At 41.0% G+C, this 22,296-nt stretch overlaps 1 protein-coding gene across 1 annotated transcript in view; it reads right to left on the reverse strand.

Moving 5' to 3' along the window:
* Positions 1–219: 219 nt before the first annotated feature.
* LOC122033844 overlaps positions 220–22,296 on the reverse strand; it is a 29,775-nt gene continuing 7,698 nt past the window's right edge. Inside the window, exon 5 of the mRNA XM_042593006.1 lies at positions 220–414. The gene's annotated coding sequence lies outside the window, so the exon portion shown is untranslated. The remainder of the gene's footprint in view (positions 415–22,296) is intronic.

The following is a 22,296-nucleotide window of genomic DNA, read 5'->3' on the forward strand; positions in this document are numbered from 1 at the left end:
ATTATAAAATATGAATTTTGCAACATTATACTTAATGTTCCTACAATGTTATTATTGTAATTTCTTTTATAATACTTTTATTGCATTGTTTTTAACCTAACTTGAACTTGAGTTGATGCACATCGAAAAGGGAGAGATTGTTGGAACCCCGTGGTAGTTTTGATGTGATCAACCAGGTTCAGTTAGGTCATGTTATGAAACATCCCGGTTATATGATTTGTAACTTTGACAATGCAATAACAACCTCAGTTTTTTTTATATATATTTAAGCTAAAGCTCTTAATCTCAATACAATCAAAGGTTCCGATTGAATATCATGCATAGTGGCCCTGGACAGTGTGGCTTACTTTTCGACTCCTCTCATTCACTCCGTCTTCATGTCCTCTATCACCATCCCAATACCACTTCCTTTACCTATGCAAGATTATCGTGTGAGTCCACTGACCCAACAAGTAAAAATTCATAAGTAGATACAAAGTAGGGCTACTAAAGCATTTGCATTCATTAAGGAAAGGAATAAATCATACATACATAATAAGGAAACCTCAATAGAGAATAAAGAGATAAATATGGAGTTATAGTGGTAAACCATTAGAGAGCACAGTCACTTATCAGTCATAGACCTTGAGAGGTACCTCTTTGGTGTCAGTCATTTTAAGTCATTTATCAGTCATTAGTCACGTTTAGAAGGGCCCTCCTTGGAGCTCATCCCAAGACACCCAATCCGTATCAGCACCACCTAAACCCACATTCATCTAATTACCCCCTTACTTAGGAAAATCTACAAAAACACATTTATAGCATTTCAGTTCTATCAACATTCTAACCTATCGTCCATAATCCTATAAATGGTAGTATGATTCTATCATAACATTGAGGATGTTATGATTTAATCAAAATAGTTTGTACAGGTGGATATGTGAACACATAATTCACTCTTAATCAAGCATTCATGCATCACCGATTAGAACATTATACTGGGCATGCACTTAACAAGTTCTACAGTTAAAGATGCGTAAAAATTAAACTTATACTACACAAGTACAAGACAACAGCAAGTAAAAGAAAACCAAAGGTAAACACATTCTAAAGAGATCCAGATCTTGAACTAATCCTAGATGAAAGTGATTCACATGTGATAGTTTCATTTTGGAGCATGCACTGCTTAAGCATTTTAAGGAAGCAATTGAATACTTGCTCATACAACTCATATAGGTGGGTACTTCCAGCTTAAGTTTAAGTTTGGGGGTGTGATGTGTGTTAATTGTATACACTTGTTTAGCATGTTTTGATGCATATTCACATATTTTACGCATGCTTTATCTATGCATTTTCGTACTTCCAGCTTTGCTTTTAGCATATTTACTCTTTTTGTTCGGAGATCTGCTTTTGTGCATTTTCTGTACGTAGGAGTCGTATTTGGAGAAGAATTTGTGATCTAGGCCAAATCTGCAAGCTAACGAAAGGAGGAAGACACCATCTTGAAGTGCCACACAACCATGACTGGTAGATTGACCTAGGCCGTGTGGTGATGCTCACTCGTGCAAGCCTTGTAGAGCCAAAGCAGTACATGGCCGTTTCTCAGACACGGCTGTGCAAGCCTTCCGGAGCTAAAGTTGTACATGATCGTGTCCCAGACACGGCCGTGCAATTTTCCCAGAAGCCAAACCAGCCCTCACCGTGTCCCAAACACAGTCGTGCATGAGTTCTAGAACTGGAGGCAGCACGGGTCGTGTAGATCTACACGGCCGTGCAAGGTTGGCAGTGGAAGAACATGTCATGGTCATGTGCATCACACGCCCGTGTGAGATGGGCAGTGAAGAGAATGAACAAGGCCGTGTCTCACACACGACCAGGTCTTGAGGTCGTGTGGCGCCCAAAATCTCTGCTCTATATAAGGGTTTCTTTCACCATTTGACGGTGAGTTCTCCCTTTTGGGAGAGAAGAAGATTTGGGTGATTCCTCACCTTCTTGGAGGGATTTTTCGGCAATCTAAGGGCGGATCTTCAACAAATCAACTCCGAGATCAAGGATTGGATCCGAAGATCGTTCTTCATCATAGATAAGCTTTTCTTCCCTTTCTCTTCTTGGATTTTGGGATCAAGATGCTTAAGATCTTCTTTTCTTTGGGTTTCTTTTCTTGTTCTATGGATTAGATCTCTTTGTTCTAGGATGGAGGGAGTATTTGTAATATGATTTGATGTAAACTCTTGTGGATTTGCTAATTTCCTATTTTTATGATTTTGTCTTGTTTGTATCCATTTGATCTTGTGTGGATTGTTGTGATTGGACTTAATTACCATATTTGATTAAATATTTGGGTATCTTGGGGATCTTGTAGAGGTAATTCCTCATTCGATTATCCGAGGGGCATATGTGACAGACAAGCTCATGTAAGGACGATTGAGGGATAATCTTGAAGCTGAAATAAGGTCATTCAAGGGGGTAGGATAGATTGTATGCATTAATCTTTTATATCTTAATATGGGTTGAGAATTAATTCATTTCTATGTTGATTATCCAAGGGACGCACGTAACGGGCAAACTCATGTAAGGACATCATTGGAATCATTCCTAATTGATCATATTTAGATATAGATTTTAGTCCTAAGCCGGTTGTCTATTGCAAAAGAGAATCGGCAACCTTCTACAAATGATGGACAATTGAGGAATAAGATTTGATAGATCATTTACATTGAATAACATTACAAAGAAACTAAAACTCCTAGAGCATCCTTTTATCATAGCCCTTATCCCTGTTTTTATGCTTTTACTTCTATATTTTACTTTTCATAGTTGCACCTAGCTTTTATAAATCAATTGATTAGTTGTTTAGCTAATTCGTGTTGAGATATCTTTAGTTGTTATAACCAGTGCCTATGGGTACAATATCTTTCTTTATTACTGACGACGTATCCGTACACTTGCGGAACATTAACACTGACATGCCTTGCAAGATAGAAATTGTACAAGAAAGCCTCGGATGAACAGTCCCGAGGCGCCCTCCATGGAGCTTGGAGGCGCCTCGGGTGTCCTAGTCGATAGCCTCGCAGCAAGGCACGAGGGTGCCCTCCATAGAGCTTGAGGGCACCCTGGACGCTGGATAGAGGGCACCCTCCATGGAGCTTGGAGGTTCCCTCAAGCGGATAAGTAGCGAAGATGGAGGAGCTTATCGACGCTATGACTTCGGTGAGGTTGGGGGCGCCCTCCATGTTGTTGGAGGCGCCCTTCACAGGCTATATAAGCCTGGTTCGAGCAGCAGCAAGTAGACAACTTGAAATCGCAATCTTCCTTCCATGATGTACTCAAAGAACAATCCAAAAAAGCTATAACAAGACTCCGACGACTAGAAGCTTCAAGTTTACTATTTTCCATTATCGTTATAATTTTTATTACTGTTTAAATATTGTACTTCAAAGTGTAAAGATTTTATGAACTTATAGTGATTGTCCATCGAAAGTGATTAACGATCGCGGGCCCTGGAGTAGGAGTCGTCATAGGCTCCGAACCAAGTAATTCCTTGGTGTGCTCGTGTGTTGTTCTTTTCTTCCACTGCGTAACGTTTACTCCGATTGATTGTTTTAAAATGACATGAAAGCCACGAGCATTATTCACCTCCCCTCCCCCTTTAGCATTTTCGATCCTACAATTGGTATTAGAGCGGGGTCGCTCTGAATCGGTACTACTATCGTTCGAGTAATTTTTGCTTTTTCGCCTGTTTTTTCAAAAAATAAAACCTTACGCCTTTCAATTTTTCCCTCTAAAACTATTTTTAAAAATTTTATTTTCATCTTTTCACTCTTGGTCAGTATTAGCGAAATATCACATTTTCAAAAATTTGTAATAATATTTTTTAATATTTTTATTAATATTTTATTAATATTTTGTTATTATTTTTTAAAAAAATTGTTATTTCTATTTTTCTCCCGTACTACTAATCCAAGACCAAGTCTTGGAATATTTGTTTCTTTTTCTTTTTGTGTGCGAGAGTTTCCTCTACAATGGCCCACCAAGAAGGCTATAGCATAGCTCATTCGCCACTCTTCTCCGGTGAAGACTTCGCCTACTAGAAGGGTTGAATACAGTCCTACCTCCAAACCCAATTTGAGATGTGGATGATCATCAAAATTGGCATCTCACTCCCACTTGATGGCACGGGAAAACCAGTATCATGCGAGAACTGGGATGCAAGTCTAATAAAGAAAGTCAAGGCCAACGCCAAAGTAACATGTAGTCTTCGATGTGATCTAACAAAGGAGGAGTTGAACCGAGTTGGTTTGTTCTCAAGTGTCAAAGACTTATGGGAGAAGCTAATTGAGCTACATGAAGGGACCTACGATACTAAAGTAAGTAAAAGATATTTGATTTTAAATAAATTATATAACATAAAATTACAGGATGGTGAATCGACGAGTCAATTGCACGCACACATCCAGGACCTCCTCAACGACCTCCATGCAATAGGGTAGAAGGTGGAGAATCGAGACGTTATCATGTATGCATTAAATGCTTTTTCAAGAAATACCTTGTGGGCATCCATGGTAGATGCTTACAAAGTATCCAAGGACCTTTCTTTAATTAGACTAGATGAGCTATTTTCATAAATTGAATTGCACGAGCAAACTAATGCACGTTCGACTGAGAAAGTTATAGCTCTTATTGCAAGAACGAGAAGAATGCGGGAACCAAAAGCAAAGCGCAGAATCGAATCTGAGTCCGAAGATGAAATAGACTCAGACGATGACGATGACAAGATAACAGCCGAACTCGTCAACTTGATACGAAAAATGTGCAAAAAGAAGAGGGTGACTCCATCGAACATGAATGTCAAATCTGGAGTTACCTTCTACGGCTACAACTGGAAGGGACACTACAAGCCGGACTATCCAAACCAGAAGCAATGAAGAAGGAAGGCATTGAAGGCAACGTGGTCTGAGTCCTATGAAGAGTCAACGAAGAAGAACAAAAACAAGAAAGCTACCTTGCTCTACCAGTACAAGCGTATGTTGCCGAAACTGAGTCCGAGTCTAAGTCTGATATCGAGAGCAAATCCAAAATCGAGTCCGAGCGAAGCCACATATTCGTAACCATTTCCAAAGGACCTAACCCCACTGTAAGTTCTCTATTCGCTGGTACTCAAGTAGATGATCTAGAAAAGTTATTTTCATATCTATTAAAAAATTTGGCCAAATCTAACTTCCGGGTCAAGTCACTCCAAAAGGAGGTAACATTCCTTAAGGAGGAGACTAACCTAAGTTCTTTGACTGAGCCAGTTCAAATTAGAAGTTCAACTCAAGTCCAACAACTTGAGGAAAAAAATTCCAATTTGAAAACTCAAGTCAAGGAACTTAAGGACACGTTGGAACGGTTCACCTTGGGTTTCAAGAATCTTGATTTGATTCTTGGAAAACAAAGAGTCATTTACAATCGATCTGGACTTGAATTTTAAGCCTAAACATAAACTCAGATCTTATTTGTCTATAGTAAAATGCTCAAATAGAAACTTAGTCCAAGCATGGGTCTCCAAGTCGAACTTGATTAATCAAGTTGGACTTGGACAATATTGGATCTCTAAGGATCAAATTCATTACCTTGATAGACCTTATCGAGGCTATGATCCGGGGGAGCCAATAAAAAGACCATTTTTATCATAAAATAGAATTGTCTGATGGTTGATTTACTGCTTTTTATTACTCATGCTTAGAATAGGCTAGATCAGGACTTAGCCGTGATTTACACTTGACTAGTTAGACCTAGGGGTTTCAAAAAGGAAATTAAATATCTAATTTCTTTGAAGGGCTTTGTCTAGAAGTGGTGGATGATCTCATACCCAAGAAGGCATAGTGACTTGCCACAGCTTGGAAGTCAATCTTTAAAATGAATATTTAATTGACTAATTGTAAAACCTGAGTCTAACTCAAATGTAAATCAATCCTTAGATGATAATCTAAATTGAAGATTAAATTAACTATCTCACAAAATCCTATAAGGCTCCCTGGTTGATAATTTAGAAAAAAAAGTGAGATGAATTTAGGTTTAAAATATATAGGGGTTAACCAAACCCAAATTAATTAAAATTATTTCAATTAAGTTAACATAATTAATTTTAAAATATTAATTTCAAATTCTAATTAATTTCAAAATCTTAATATATATTCATTTCAAAATATTATTTATAAAATCTAATTAATTTCAAAATCATAATTAAATTTTAAATTATTAATTCTTAGATTTTCAAAAAGATAATTAATTTTTAAATCATAATTAATATGTAAGTTTATAATTTCAAACTTAATTAATTTTCAATATATTTTCAAAATCTTTAAAATTTTAGCTATTGTCAAATGATTAAATCAAACTTATATTTTAAATCTCAATTTCAATATTTTTAAATATTGATAAAATTAAAAATAAACTTAACTTCGTCTCACACACACTCATAAGCTAAACATGCTTGATAACCTAGAATGGGTGAAATGGAAAATTAGGAAAAATAACTTTTATGCTTTTGATTTACTCATGCTTGGACAAGAATATCCTAAAACTTAAAACACTCATTTTTTGGTATTAATTAAGGGGGAGTGAAAGGAAAGTTAAGTCATTAATTTTTTATTTTTTAAAAGAAGTTCAGTGTTTATTTTTTTAAAAAAACAAAATCTTATTTGAAAAAGCAAGTTCAAAAGTTTTGAAAAATTTTAAGTTTGTAACTATGCTTTTTATCTAAAAATATTTTTTAAAGCTAAGTTTTTTTTTCACAATATTTTTAGCTAAAGTGTTTTTATCAAAAGACTTAGCAAAGTGTCTATCTTTACAACCTTCTCTTTACTTAGCAAAGACTTAGCAATGTTTTTTTTCACAATAAGAATTATGTTTAAAGAAGTTAGCAAATTCTTAACTTTACTTTTATCAAATTTTGTTATAAAAGCCAAGTACTTAACAAAACAATTATTTTCAAAATTTAGCTAAGTTTTTGTTGTGAAAAATAAGAATTTTCAAAGCTAAGTACTTAACTTAGTTTTTATCAACATCTTTTTCAAACCTAATTGTTTATCAAAATCCTTTTAAAGCTAAGTTTTTGTTGAAAAAACTAAGTGTTTTCAAAATTATATTCAGCTAAGTAATTTTTAGAGCTTAAGTTTATCTAAGTTTTTGTTGAAAAAACTAAGTATTTTCACAGAATTTCTAATTTAGCTAAGTGTTTTTCAAAGAAATTATTTTCAAAGCTAAGTTCTATCTTTCAAGGGGAGCTAAAGATTTACAAATTTGTCTATCTTTACAACCTTCTCTTTACTTAGTATTATTTTTTATTTATGTCAAAGAGGGAGAGTAAAGTTAAAGTTAAGAATTTAAACATATTTTTTTATGAAAGGGAGATCATAAGGAAATTTTTATGAATTATTTTAGTTATGCTCATGCTTAAATACCTTAATTATCTTGTTATATTTTACTCAACTTTGAACCATGTTGTCATAATCAAAAAGGGGGGATTGTTGATGCAGGAAGCATCCGACGACCGAACCTATGTTTTGATTATGTCAAAGGGTTCAAAGTTAAGTCGTCTTGCTATCTAACAAGGTTTATTGAGTTTGTAGGAAAGTCCTAAGTTGTTTTAGGCAAAAGTCCTAACTGCGATTAGGCAGGTGGTAACCCTAAGTGGTGGAAACTCTAAGAGGCAGTAACCTTAGGTCGTAGGGGGTGGTAACCCTAGGTTGTGGAAAACCCTAGGGGGTGGTAACCCTAGGTCCTAGGGGCGGTAGCCCTAGGTTGAGGAAAACCCTAGGGGTGGTAACCCTAGGTCCTAAGGTGTGGTAACCCTAGGTCCTAGGGTGTGGTAACCCTAGGTCCTAGGGTGTGGTAACCCTAGGCGGAAATTCCAGACAGTCTGGAGGATCGAGCTGGCAACAGGTAAACTCTCTTGAGTGGAGTAGGTGAGGACACGTTCCCCGGTGAGGGAACAGTAGGCGTCGGTTCGACCTAGGATTTTCAGAAGTGAAATTTGAAGTCAGAATCGGACAGTTCGATGATTGTCAAATATCTATCTTAATCTTATTTTATTGTACTAACTTTGTTTTGTAGGGTATACTTTGTTTTGTAGACTACCATGCCTTACAGGATAGAAATTGTACAAAAAAACCTCGGATGAACAGTCTCGAGGCACCCTCCTTGGAGCTTGGAGGCGCCTCGGCTGTCCTGGTCGACAGCATCGCAACAAGGCGCGAGGGTGCCCTCCATGGAGCTTGAGGGCTCCCTGGATGCTGGATGGAGGATGTCCTCCATGGAGCTTAGAGGCGCCCTCAGGCGGATAAGCAGTAAAGATGGAGGAGCTTATCGATGTTGTGACTTCAGCGGGGTTGGGGGCACCCTCCATGCTGTTGGAGGTGCCCTCCACGGGCTATATATAGCCTGGTTCGAGTAGCAGCAAGTAGACAACTTGAAATCGCAATCTTCCTTCGTGCTCTACTCAAATAACGATCTGACAAAGTTGTAACAAGATTCAGACGACCAGAAGCTTTAAGTTTACTATTTTTTTTGTTGTCGGTATAATTTTTATTATTGTTTAAATATTGTACTTTAAATTGTAAAGAATTTATGAACTTATAGTGATTGTCCACTGAAAACGATCAACGATCACTAGTCTTGGAGTAGGAGTCGTGACAAGCTCCGAATCAAGTAATTCTTTGGTGTGCTCGTGTGTTGTTTCTGTAGGAACGTTGGGCTGACTAGAAGGGGGGTTGAATAGCCATAAAAAATAAACAAAGACCCTTCTCGAACTTTCAATAGAACACTTGCAGAATAATAAAGTAAACAGAAAACAGAAAAAGAAAGGCTCACAAAGAGTTGACTTGGTTACAATCGGGGAGGTTGTTAATCCAAGGTAGACGTCGTACTATTATCTCCTTCTGGCGGAGAAGCCTTTTTACAGCAGTGAAGCGCACAACTAGAGAAGATAAACAAGAGAGAGCGTACAAGTGTTGTTACAATGAGTTGTTCTTGTAGCGCCCGAAAATTCTCAAAACTATTTTAGAAATATTCTATGATTTTTCTGGAATTTTAGGATATTTTTACAGAATTTTTAGAGTAGCGGAAGTAGCAAAAATAAATAGAAACCGAAAACGACCTAAGCGGGAATTGAACCCGAGACCTATGGTTCACGGATAATTCTAGTAACCAGTTGAACCCAGCAGGGTCGTGCTGAAAGGAAAGGGAGGCAATTAAATTTATATTAGAGTTGGGCCGAATTAGATCACTTAGTATAAATAAGAAATAATTAAGTGAAGGGTTATTTGGATCGTGATTTTTCCTCTCCTCAAAACCTCACCGCCGCCCACCTCTCTTTTCTTCCTCTCTCGGCGCCAACCACAAGGAAGGCTAGGGTTCCGCCCAAGGGCACCTTCCGGCGACGACTTCGACACGAGGACGCTCCCCTCCGCGAGAGGAACGCGTGGACGCGAGAAGATCGTCGAAAGGATCGTCTCCTTCGGAGATCTAGCGATTAGAATCGTAAGAAAATCCGAACAGGAGGTAAGAAACCCCTCACCTATAGTATAAGTAGCTTCCGTGTGAATTCCATGATTTAGTTAGTAGTATATATAGCTTTTTGGCACAAAGGATGTGAATTAGCGCATACCAAGTGTTCGATTAAATTACTAGCACAGCTAAAATACAACTTAGGCATTGTGATAGCTTAGTTAAATGCAATAGGAGCATTTCACAGCTCATACAGTCTTGCTACAGCTTTTACAGGACTAGACGTCCAATGGGTGGGCTCCCACAGTCGCCTCTAGGTTTAGATAACCTAGTTCTGGGTTTAGACAACCTAGTAAAAGCAAGACAAGAATTTAATAGCTTATGTTCAGTATTTTACTTTCTCAGAGGCACTGTACTGGATTAGATATCCATTGGGTTTGACTCCCATAGTCGTCCCTAGGTTCTGCTAACCTAGTAACCCTACTAAATTCGGGACTTGCAAACTCGGGTCTAGCTGGGGATGCGCGCACAGCAAAGTACAGTTGTCGGGCCCAAACAGCAGCTTGATTATGTATTTTAATCTATTATGAATATAGTTTTCAAAAATCACAAATTAGTCATGTGAGTTCAGTCAGCTTTAGCATCAGATTAGTATTAGCTTAGCTCAGTTTTATATCAGTTTAGTTTTCTGTTGATACAACATGATAGTTTATGATTAGTTCTATTGCTATGATCAGTTTTATTTCTATGTGTTGTATGTCATGCCATGTTTAACATATTCAGTATGTTCTTTTCAAATAACATGTTTTCAAAGCATGATTTGCATCGATTGCATGTTTTAATGAGGTAGATGGTTTCTTACTAAGCGAAAGCTTACAGATACTTCTTTTCCTTATACAGCAGATAAAAGTAAAAGAAAGGTGGACTAGCGGAGGCTGAAGGGCAATGCTACGAAGATGTGTGTGAATGGAACTTGGAATAGAGATCTTAGGGAATTTCAGCAAGCTTATTTTAAGCATTAGAACCTTTTAGCATTTTATTGTTTTGCACCTTAGTATGTTAATTGCTGTGAATTAGTTGGTCATGCACCCTATCATGCTTAAAATACTATTTGTATGATGTGAGAATGTTTTACATTTAGTTTAGGATTGACATGGGAAGTTTTGGCACGAACAAGTGCTGAAATCAGACTGCACAAATCGAAACCTCAATCGATCGGTCGATCGATTGAGGCTTCTCAATCGATCACCGATCGATTGAGAAGTTCGCATCACGAACAGAGGCCTCGGATCAATCACCAATCGATCCAAAGAAATTCGCCAATGTAAGGCTCGGGATCGATCATCGATCGATTGGCGATCGATCACCGATCGATCCGAATATCGCCCGAGGCGTGCTGGATCGATCACTGGATCGATCCAACCTAAGCCCCACATACAGTAGCCACCTGGATCGATCCACGGATCGATCCGGCTATTCCAATCGATCCGTGGATTGATTGGGAGGCCTGATATCAGTGAGAAACTCTTAGTTAAGTTCCTTGACCATTGGGGAATGTAATGTATGTCATGAATAGTTTTGATCACACCCCTTAGCACATGTAGAACCAAGAAATGATAATAGTTAGCAAAATTTTAATTAGTACAGCTTCCGCACTTAGATTTAATGATGGTCAGGGAATAATTAGCACAGATTAATGTAACGATTGGCCTCACAGCCTAGTCAGTAGAATGCGGATCGTTACAGAGTGGTATCAGAGCAGTTTCCATACTTCTACACACAAATCAGTATTGAACCTGCAGCTTCCAAGTAAGAAACGTCTCTCACTTTATTATGTTCTTTCTTTCATGTTTATAGATACCGTAGCATGTTGATTGATGATAACACCTAACATGATAATGATAGTAGGTATATAAACATGATTGTCTTAGTTATGTATGTCCTCTATGTCTTTAGAAATGGCACGAGGACGCCCAGCTAGAAGGGCACCAGCTACTGAGCCCCAAAGACGAGGTGCGCCGGTGCCTCCCTGCACTGACAAAGACTAGTGGCTCGATTCACAGCAGCCTGAGCAATGAATAGAGATAGCCACCTTAAAGGCTAATCAAGAGAATACTCCCACAGTCACCCCGGAACCGAACGTAGCAACGCCAGTAGTCTTAGAGGTTCCACCAGAGCACCAGTAGCCCCAGCAGCAGAGGTAAAGAGAGAAGCCTATCCGATGGCAGAGAGTCAAGCCCGAGAACTTCAGCACTAGTGAACCATGGGATGCCCAAGCCTGGTTCAAAACACCGGAGAGTACGATGGAGCTTCCGGACCGCCGTAACATGAGAAGGTGAAGCGCCTCCTTCGACAGAGATGCACACATGTGGTGGGAGAGAATTAGAGTGAAGCGCCCAGTAAACCAGATGACATGGGCAGACTTCGAGAAGGAGTTCTTTGAGGAATTCTTTCACATGCGGGTCACAAACCGCCACTACGACGAGTTCACCGAGTTTCGTCAGGGCAACCTATCAGTTGAGGAAGCCGTGAAGAAATTCAATAGATTGGCTCGTCTATGCCCTGAACTAGTCAACACAGAGAAAGAAAGAGTCTGGTTGATGCTCAAGATGCTGAGGCCGGAAATAGCAATGAACGTGGCTGGCGACGTTCACAGGCCGCAAACCACCGAAGAACTAGTCAGCAGTGCTCTGACCACCGAACACTACCAGAACAATATCAAGCAGCAGAAGCAAATTCTCACAGAATCAAAAGGTCAAGGAGGTTCAGGTACTCAGAAACAACAGGGTCACAGCTCCAACTGGAAAGGGAACTCCAGCAATAAGCACAAACCAGGGAGTTACCCAAAAGGAGGGTCAGCTAGCAAACAGCCCAGTTATCCAAAGTGTGCTACTTGTGGGAAATTCCACCCTAGAGTTTGTCGTAAAGGCACACGAGGATGTTTTGAGTGTGAACAGGAAGGGCATATGGCTAAGCAGTGCCCGAACAAGACTAGTCTTCCTCCACCACAGCCGATTCAGTATGGAGGCCAGCCGCTCAGTTACATCAAATGTAGGCCGCTCTAGATGGTCCACACATCAGCCAGGACAGACTAGAAACCCCTCCAGCTATGACGAATGCAAGAATCTACTCCTTAACCAGAGAAGACGTAGCGAATGCCTCGACAGTTGTTACAGGTCATATTAGTATTTTACAGCAAAGTACAACTGTCTTATTCGATACTGGGGCAACCCATTCTTATATATCCAGGGCATTTGCTGAGAAGTTAGCAAGACCTCCAGAGGTACTCAGTAGTCAGTTTCTGACGACGTTACCTTCAGGAGAAATTATGGCATCCACGCACTGGCTCAGAGCAATGCCATTTAGCAGACAGAGAACTCTTTGTGATCCGATAGTGCTAAATATGGATGACTACGATGTCATCTTGAATGGACTTCTTGATCGACACGAGCTTCCATCGAGTGAAATGTAAAGTCGTATTCCAACCTCAAGCATTCGAGTTCGTCGAAGAACCAAAGCGAAGACCCAAAAGTTTCAGCTATGAAGGCACAGAGGTTAATGGATTCGGGATACGGGTTCTTAGCACACGAGTCAAGACTACCAGACAAGGACCAACACCAGCGAGGTCCGAGTCGATGTGACTACCAGCCTTCCCCAAGAGTTACGCCTAGCACCGCAGTGAGATTGAATTCAAATAGAGCTCATTCCCAGGTACAAATCCTATTTCCAAAGCACCTCACCGCATGGCTCCAGCAGAATCGAAAGAACTTCACGAGCAACTACAGGCTGCTGACAAGGGCTTCATACGTCCGAGTCACTCACCATGGGAGCGCCTGTATTGTTCGTGAAGAAGAAGGACGGAGCATGCGCTTATGTATAGGGCACTGAACCAAGTCACGATTAAGAACAGTATCCTCTTCCGAGAATGACCTGCTCGATCAGCTAAAGGGAGCAGCAGTGTTCTCTAAGATAGACCTCAGATCAGGTTATCATCAGGTGAAAGTTAAAGAAGGGGATATACCCAAGACAGCGTTCAGGACCAGATACGGACATTACGAGTTCGTAGTCATGCCCTTTGGCGTGACAAATGCTCCAGCTACCTTCATGGACCTCATGAACAGGGTATTCAAAGAATACTTAGATAAGTTCGTTATCGTGTTCATCGATGACATTCTTATCTATTCAAGAACTCAGGAAGAACACGCAGAGCACCTGAGAATAGTACTGCAGACCCTCCAGCAGAACTAGTTGTACGCCAAGTTCACGAAATGTGAATTTTGGTTAGATCAGGTGTCCTTCCTGGGTCACATCATCTCAAGGGATGGTATCATGGTAGACCCCAGTAAAATAGAAGCTGTGAGTAACTGGAAAAGACCCAAGAATGCCAATGAGATCAGGAGTTTTCTGGGATTAGGAGGTTATTACAGAAAGTTCGTAGAGGACTTCTCCAGAATAGCCTCCCCACTGACAGCTCTTACCAGAAAGAACAGAAAATTTCAGTGGACAGAGGACTGTGAGAACAACTTCAGCGAGCTAAAAAGAAGATTGACCAGTGCACCTATTCTGACTCTACCAGAGAACGCAGATAGCTTTGATATATATAGTGATGCCTCTAAGTTGGGACTAGGAGCAGTACTAATGCAAGATGGCAAGGTAATCACCTACGCCTCCAGACAACTCAAGGATTATGAGAAGAATTACCCCACTCATGACCTTGAGCTTGCAGCAGTGGTGTTCGCCCTCAAAATTTGGAGACATTACTTGTATGGAGCTCAGTGCAAAGTGTATACAGATTATCAGAGTCTGAAATACTTCTTCACTCAGAAGGATCTGAATATGCGACAGCGCAGATGGCTAGAACTGGTCAAGGACTACGATATAGACATCCTCTACCACCCAGAAAAGGCGAATAGGGTAGCAGATGCACTTAGCAGAAAGTCCAGTGCTGCTCTATTATCTCTAGCAGTCATGTCACCACCCCTACAGAAGGAGATCACAGACTTCAGTCTTGAACTCATAGTTGGACAGCTCTCTACTATGACGTTAGAGTCTACCTTGCTTGGTGACCTTCAGATAGCTCAGGAACAGGATCTTGAAATTCAGAAAATCAAGCAAGGGTTAGCAGAATCAGAAGGTGGAGAGTTTAGAATATCAGATAGCGGGGGATTATATTTTGGTGACAGATTATGTGTTCCAGATCAGGTGGAACTACGCAGGAAGATTTTAGATGAGACTCACAAGACTCCCTATGCGATGCATCCAAGCTCCACTAAAATGTACCAGGACTCGAAGAAGCGTTTTTGGTGGCCTGGGATGAAGAGAGACATCGCTCGATATGTCAGCATCTGCCTAACCTGTCAGAGGGTTAAGGCAGAACATCAGAGACCAGGAGGAGTCTTGCAGCCTATCCAGATTCCATAATGGAAGTGGGAAGACATTTCTATGGATTTCATAGTGGGATTACCCAGAACCACAAATGGTTTTGATACCATCTGGGTAATAGTCGACAGGTTGACTAAATCAGCCCACTTCTTAGCTATCAGGATATCCTACTCCATGGAACAGCTAGCACAGTTGTATCTCAAGGAGATCGTTAGACTACATGGAGTCTCATGAACCATTATTTCAGACAGAGACAGTAGGTTCACATCACACTTCTGGGAGTGTGTACAGTCAGCTTTGGGCACGAAGTTAAAATTCAGCACAGCCTTCCATCCTCAGACAGATGGTCAGACGGAGCGAGTAAATCAGGTACTCGAAGATATGCTCCGCGCATGTGCCCTAGATTTTAGAGGAAGTTGGTGCAAATATCTGAGTCTAGCGGAATTTGCATACAACAACAGCTATCAGGCCACCATCAGCATGGCACCTTACGAGGCTCACTATGGGCGGAGGTGTAGATCTCCAATCTGCTGGTATGAGAGTGGTGAACAGAAAGAACTAGAACTTCAGACAGATCTAGTGGCAGATACCACAGCAGCTATACAGCAGATCCACCAGAGGATAGAGACAGCTCAGAGCCGCCAGAAAAGCTATGCTGATACACGGCGCAGACCTTTAGAGTTTTCAGTTGGGGATTCAGTATTCCTCATAGTAGCTCCCATGAAGGGAGTAATGCGTTTTGGGAAGAAGGGCAAACTAAGTCCCAGATATGTGGGGTCATACCCTATCACTAGAAGAGTTGGCAAGGTAGCATATGAGCTAGAGCTACCACAGGATATGTCAGTCATCCATAATGTATTTTATGTCTCTATGCTGAAGAATCATATCCCAGATGCCACCCAGGTAATTGAGCCCCAGTCAGTACCAGTCCACGAAGACCTCAGCTATGATAGTCGGCCTATTCAGATAATAGACCGAGCAGTTAAGAAATTGCGGAACAAGGAGGTACCATTAGTAAAAGTCATTTGGCAAAGTCACAAAACAGAAGAGACAACACGGGAGACAGAAGCCAGCATGAGACAGAAGTACCCAGAGTTATTCTAAGTTCGATGACGAACTTTTTATAAGGTATGGGGGATTGTAACGCTCGAAAATTCTCAAAACTATTTTAGAAATATTCTATGATTTTTATGGAATTTTAGGATATTTTTACAGAAATTTTAGAGTAGCGGAAGTAACAAAAACAAATAGAAACCGAAAACGACCTAAGCGGAAATTGAACCCGAGACCTATGGTTCACGGATAATTCTAGTAACCAGTTGAACCCGGCAGGGTCATGCTGAAAGGAAAGGGAGGCAATTAAATTTATATTAGAGTTGGGCCGAATTAGATCACTTAGTATAAATAAGAAATAATTAAGTGAAGGGTTATTTGGATCGTGATTTTTCCTCTCCTCAAAACCTCACCGCCGCCCACCTCTCTTTTCTTCCTCTCTCGGCGCCAACCACAAGGAAGGCTAGGGTTCCGCCCAAGGGCACCTTCCGGCGACGACTTCGACACGAGGACACTCCCCTCCGCGAGAGGAACGCGTGGACGCGAGAAGATCGTCGAAAGGATCGTCTCCTTCGGAGATCTAGCGATTAGAATCGTAAGAAAATCTGAACAGGAGGTAAGAAACCCCTCACCTGCAGTATAAGTAGCTTCCTTGTGAATTCCATGATTTAGTTAGTAGTATATATAGCTTTTCGGCACAAAGGATGCGAATTAGCGCATACCAAGTGTTCGATTAAATTACTAGCACAGCTAAAATGCAACTTAGGCATTGTGATAGCTTAGTTAAATGCAATAGGAGCATTTCACAGCTTATACAGTCTTGCTACAGCTTTTACAGGACTAGACGTCCCCTCTAGGTTTAGATAACCTAGTTCTGGGTTTAGACAACCTAATAAAAGCAAGACAAGAATTTAATAGCTTATGTTCAGTATTTTACTTTCTCAGAGGCACTGTACTGGATTAGATATCCATTGGGTTGGACTCCCATAGTCGTCCCTAGGTTCAGCTAACCTACTAACCCTACTAAATTCGGGACTTGCAAACCCGTGTCTAGTTGAGGATGCGCACAGCAAAGTACAGTTGTCGGGCCCAAACAGCAGCTTGATTATGTATTTTAATCTATTATGAATATAGTTTTCAAACATCACAAATTAGTCATGTGAGTTCAGTCAGCTTTAGCATCAGATTAGTATTAGCTTAGCTCAGTTTTATATCAGTTTAGTTTTCTATTGATACAACATGATAGTTTATGATTAGTTCTATTGCTATGATCAGTTTTATTTCTATGTGTTGTATGTCATGCCATGTTTAGCATATTCAGTATGTTCTTTTCAAATAGCATGTTTTCAAAGCATGATTTGCATCGATTGCATGTTTTAGTGAGGTAGATGGTTTCTTACTAAGAGAAAGCTTACAGATACTTCTTTTCCTTATACTGCAGATAAAGGTAAAGGAAAGGTGGACTAGCGGAGGCTGGAGGGCAATGCTACGAAGATGTGTGTGGATGGAACTTGGAATAGAGATCTTAGGGAATTTCAGCAAGCTTGTTTTAAGCATTAGAACCTTTTAGCATTTTATTGTTTTGCACCTTAGTATGTTAATTGCTATGAATTAGTTGGTCATGCACCCTATCATGCTTAAAATACTATTTGTGTGATATGAGAATGTTTTACATTTAGTTTAGGATTGACATGGGAAATTTTGGCACGAACAAGTGTTGAAATCAGACTTCTGGTACGAAATCAGAAACCTCAATCGATCGGCTGATCGATTGGAGGCTTCTCAATCGATCAGCCGATCGATTGAGAAGTTCGTACCGCGAAGAGTAGGCCTCTGGATCGATCAGCCGATCGATCCAGCAAATTCTGTCGGGATCGATCACTGGATCGATTGGCCAGTCTGTATCGATCAGCCGATCGATCCAGAATATTGCCCGAGCACAGTAGCGTGCTGGATCGATCACTGGATCGATCCAACCTAAGCCCCACATACAGTAGCCACCTGGATCGATCCACGGATCGATCCGGCCATTCCAATCGATCCATGGATCGATTGGGAGGCCTGATATCAGTGAGAAACCCTTAGTTAAGTTCCTTGACCATTGGGAAATGTAATGTATGTCATGAATAGTTTAGATCACACCCCTTAGCACATGTAGAACCAAGAAATGATAATAGTTAGCAAAATTTTAATTAATACAGCTTCCGCACTTAGATTTAATGATGGTCAGGGAATAGTTAGCACAGATTAATGTAACGATTGGCCTCACAACCTAGTCAGTAGAAGGCGGGTCGTTACAGTTCTAAATTGATGTTAAGCTTCTGGACCAAGGCTATATTTATAGCTTTGGTCGGGGCGCCTAGAAGGGTTCCGGGCGCCCTGGGGGGATAAAATATTATCCCTCAACGTTCAAATCGCGTATATCGTGATCTTGGTCAAAATCAAGGTCCGGGCGCCCGGAAGGGTTCCGGGCGCCCTGGAGGGATAAAACTTTATCTCTCAACGTTTAGATCACGTAAATCACGATCCTGGTCAAAATCATGGTCCGGGCGCCCCGGAGCCCAAAGTCAACAAGTGTTAACTTTTTCGTCCGGGACCTCTTCTCTGGTTCGGTCTCGCCTCGGTCCGGTTCTTCTCCTCCGGATCCGCTCGCTTGGGTGATCTCTGTCATCCGAAAAAGGGCTCACCCGAACTCAACTTCCGATCTTCTCGAGCGGGCTTCCCTCCGGCTTCTCGTCCCTCGGAATCGCCGCGTGTTTCCTTCTCATCCGCCGGCGTACTCATCCGCAGTCTTCGTCCCTCGGACGCACCGCGTGCCATCCTTCTCGCTAGTTGCGTCTTTTGCTCCCCGAGCAATCTTCCGCTCCGGCTTTCGTCCCTCAAAACCACCGCAAGCTTCCTTCTCGTCCGCCGGTGTACTCTTTTGCAGCACCTCGTCCCTCGGACTGCCGTCCTTCTCGCTAGCTGCGTCTTCCGCTCGACTACCTGTGCTCCTAAGCTCTTGCACACTTAGACACAAGGTTAGAAACACACAGGATGTGAGATATCGAAAAATTTAAATAAATAGGATTATTTAGGAAATAGCCTTATAGAATTTTTCCGAAATTTTTAGAAATTTTCTGGGAATTTTTCGGAACTCGTACGACGAGTTTTGAGGGGACGAATTTATGGATCCGGATAAAGCCTATTTGGAATACCAGTTTAAGTGAGGAAAAGTTTTAATTATAAATTCTTTTTCTTATTTCCTTCCCCCAAACGCCGACTCTTCACCCAACCCGAACACCTTCTTCCCCCGATCTCCTCGACTCCTCTCGCTGTCTCTTTCTCGCGGACGAAGCACAGCCGAGGGTTCCGGCGACCGTTGACCTTGACGGAAACTAGTGGGATCACCGGAGCTCAACGATGCCAAGGCAGTCTAAGCCAGATCTGGTCAAGGGGGATTCTATTTCGGCAGATTTTGCGACCCATCGTTTGACAATCGGTGGCTAGGGTACGGTGAGGAGCCGGATCTCATATCATCTCCGATTGGTAGGCTTTCCCTCTCCTCCCCTCATGCTGCTCACAAAGCGGTCCGCACCTCCTTTCTTGCTGGAATTGGGCAGCGACACCATCGGGAGGTGATCCAGAGAGGTAGGGCTTCGTCGGATTTGTTCAGTGACGACGGTGGTGAGGTAACGACCTTATCTTCATTGTGTTTGTTCAATCCTCTTCTCTGTTCCTCAATCCTTCTCTATTCTTGATCCTCATTTTCTTGGCTACGGAATTAGGTCACGGAGTTGTGCTTGGGTTGCCGGGCAGAGATTAGAGCGGTTGACGCTTGATTAGTGGACCTCCTCTTCCTTGCTGCTGACTGAGGTCCCGGTTGGAGGTAGGTTCTGGTTGGAATTAGGTATTGTTGGATTAGAGTTCTCTATTGTTTTGTTGATTCATGGATTAGTGCTCTGTTCTAGATTAGAAGGGGGATGTCGGATCCAATTGCTTGATGTGATCCCTAGATCAGTACTTGGACGTCATTTCTTTATCGTGATTGAGGTCTCTGTTGAAGTGAGGAAGAATTTCAGGAGAGTTGCTGTGGTTTCTCTGATCCAGCAAGAAAATCTCCTCTCATTGTGCTGTTGACAAGGTTTTGGATCAGTGAGGTAAGTTCTATTCTCTGTGAGCTACTTGGTTGTGGCTTTTGGTTAGATTTGATTAATTTAGATGGTGATACATGTTGTGATTAGTTGATTGATTATGATTAGATTTGTTTGCTTAGATTAAACTAATGGAATGATTAGGGTTAAGACAATTAACCCTAGTCAACTATTGGATTTAATCTAAGTTTGGATTTCTAATCTAATTGGTGATTAGGGATTTGGAAACTAATCCTAATTAACCATTAGATTAATTAGATAGGATAAGGTTGTGTGATTAAGGTTTTGCCCTAATTTAGTTTTAGGGATTTTATTTAGCTACTCATTTGGATTTAGCTAAATAAAATATATATGTTGTTTGACACAGGACTCGGATTCAAGACAGGCGTCTCGACGTTGGATTTGACGTGATACTACCTACTATTTGAGGTGGGTACCCTTTGACTTATCTCTTGATAGTGTCTTATGATATGTGCAATTTATATATACTTACTAGTGTTGGTAGTTAGTACTTCCCTAGTTTAGTTTAGTTTAGTTGATACCTGATATATGCTTCTACTGTTAGCTGTTATACATTAGTCTGGCATGCTTTTCTTTCTCGCTATGTTTATTGATGTTCATAGAGATGGATATTTATAATGCTTATCTACACTTGATTAGTTGCTGGGGATACTTGTTATATGTTGTTGGATTTGCATTGCTTATATCATTGTTATACACATGCGTTTGTTTTATTGGCACCTACGCATATGGAGGAGGATATGTTCAGGTATGGCATATTGTAGCCGCACGCACCATATCGCATGATTGCATGTTCGGCAATTGACGACTCCATTGTTGTTGAGCTCGTCGGCCGGCTACATGAGGGACTGCACACAGCGTGACCACTGCATGGGTAGTGGCACAGCACTCAGGGTGTGTATGGCAGGTTGCTCGGTGGTGCACCGCCGGGGTGCTCATGGGTAGCACGATGCAGTGGGGTAGCACGCCGGGGTCCCTCCCCGTCATCGTGTACCGGGAGATGAGAGCATTACGCTCCCTCACTATGTTTGAGGTAGGAGGATAGGTGTACTACGACAGCATCCCGTCCACTCGGTCACTCATCAGGGGTAGTGACGGCAGAGTGCACGGTGTCACAGCCCTACCCACTCGGTCTCACCATCGTGTGTGAGATGGCTGACTGACGTCAGGGGTGACCATGTCATGTTTGCATCATATGCACAGATTGCATTATTTGTGATTGATGCATTTTGGTGATTGCATATGATTGACATCCATACAGGTTATATGCTTTTGCTCTGACTATTTTTATCTGTGTATGTTCACAGTCAGTTGCACAAGCCTCGCAGGTGAGTACAGTTTATTTTAGTTATGCATTTCTTATTATTCTTGCCGTAGACTGTATTACATGCTTATTGTTGGTTACTGCAGTTTATTCAGTTATGCATACCTGTTATACTGTTAGGAGACTGTACTATATGTTGTACTGTTAAGATACTGTACCGTAGGATTTTTGCTGGTAGTTATATGTTGTTGTACATATCTATTGGATTACTTGCTGAGTTCTTTGGACTCACACCGTTATATTACTACCTTTCAGGTTGATGCCGTCAGGAGATATTCCAATCGCTAGTCCCCCTTTATCGCGAGGATTTCCTGTTGTTGGGATATGTTTTGCTTTTGCATCTTATATGCTTGTGATGTGGGTTTTGTATTGTGGACTTTATATCGAACACTTGGGTTTACTACTTTTGATTTTCTGCTGCGGATATTTTCATTACTTCGTGGACTTCGTTTTCTTCGTTGTAGTGGAATAGGAGGTTTTACATATATCTACGATGATTTTATATCGTCTTCCTTTATATAACTGCGTGGATTGTTCATATTATATATGTGTGGAATGTTGAATATAACTGCGTGAATTGTTTACTATTTGTGTGTATTGTTCCGGCCGTGTGGGCCGATGATTTAGATATATGTATTTCTGGATTCATATTGTCACCCGTACAGGGGAGATGCTGCCGAAATTTCTTCTGGCAGGAACTACCTGGGGTGTGACACAGGACCTAACTTAACTTGTTAATCACACCAAAACACTCATAGGGTTCCAACAATCTTCCCCTTTTTGGTGTGATCAACCCAAGTTAAGCTAGGGTTAAAATAGACATTAAATAAAATTAAGTAAATTAACTTAATTTGTAATTTAAGTGCAAAAAGATAGAAAAATTAAATCTATCTACCTCCCCCTAGACTTATACTT

Source organism: Zingiber officinale, chromosome 11B (assembly GCF_018446385.1).
Source record: "Zingiber officinale cultivar Zhangliang chromosome 11B, Zo_v1.1, whole genome shotgun sequence".
In the NCBI taxonomy this organism is placed as follows: Eukaryota; Viridiplantae; Streptophyta; class Magnoliopsida; order Zingiberales; family Zingiberaceae; genus Zingiber; species Zingiber officinale.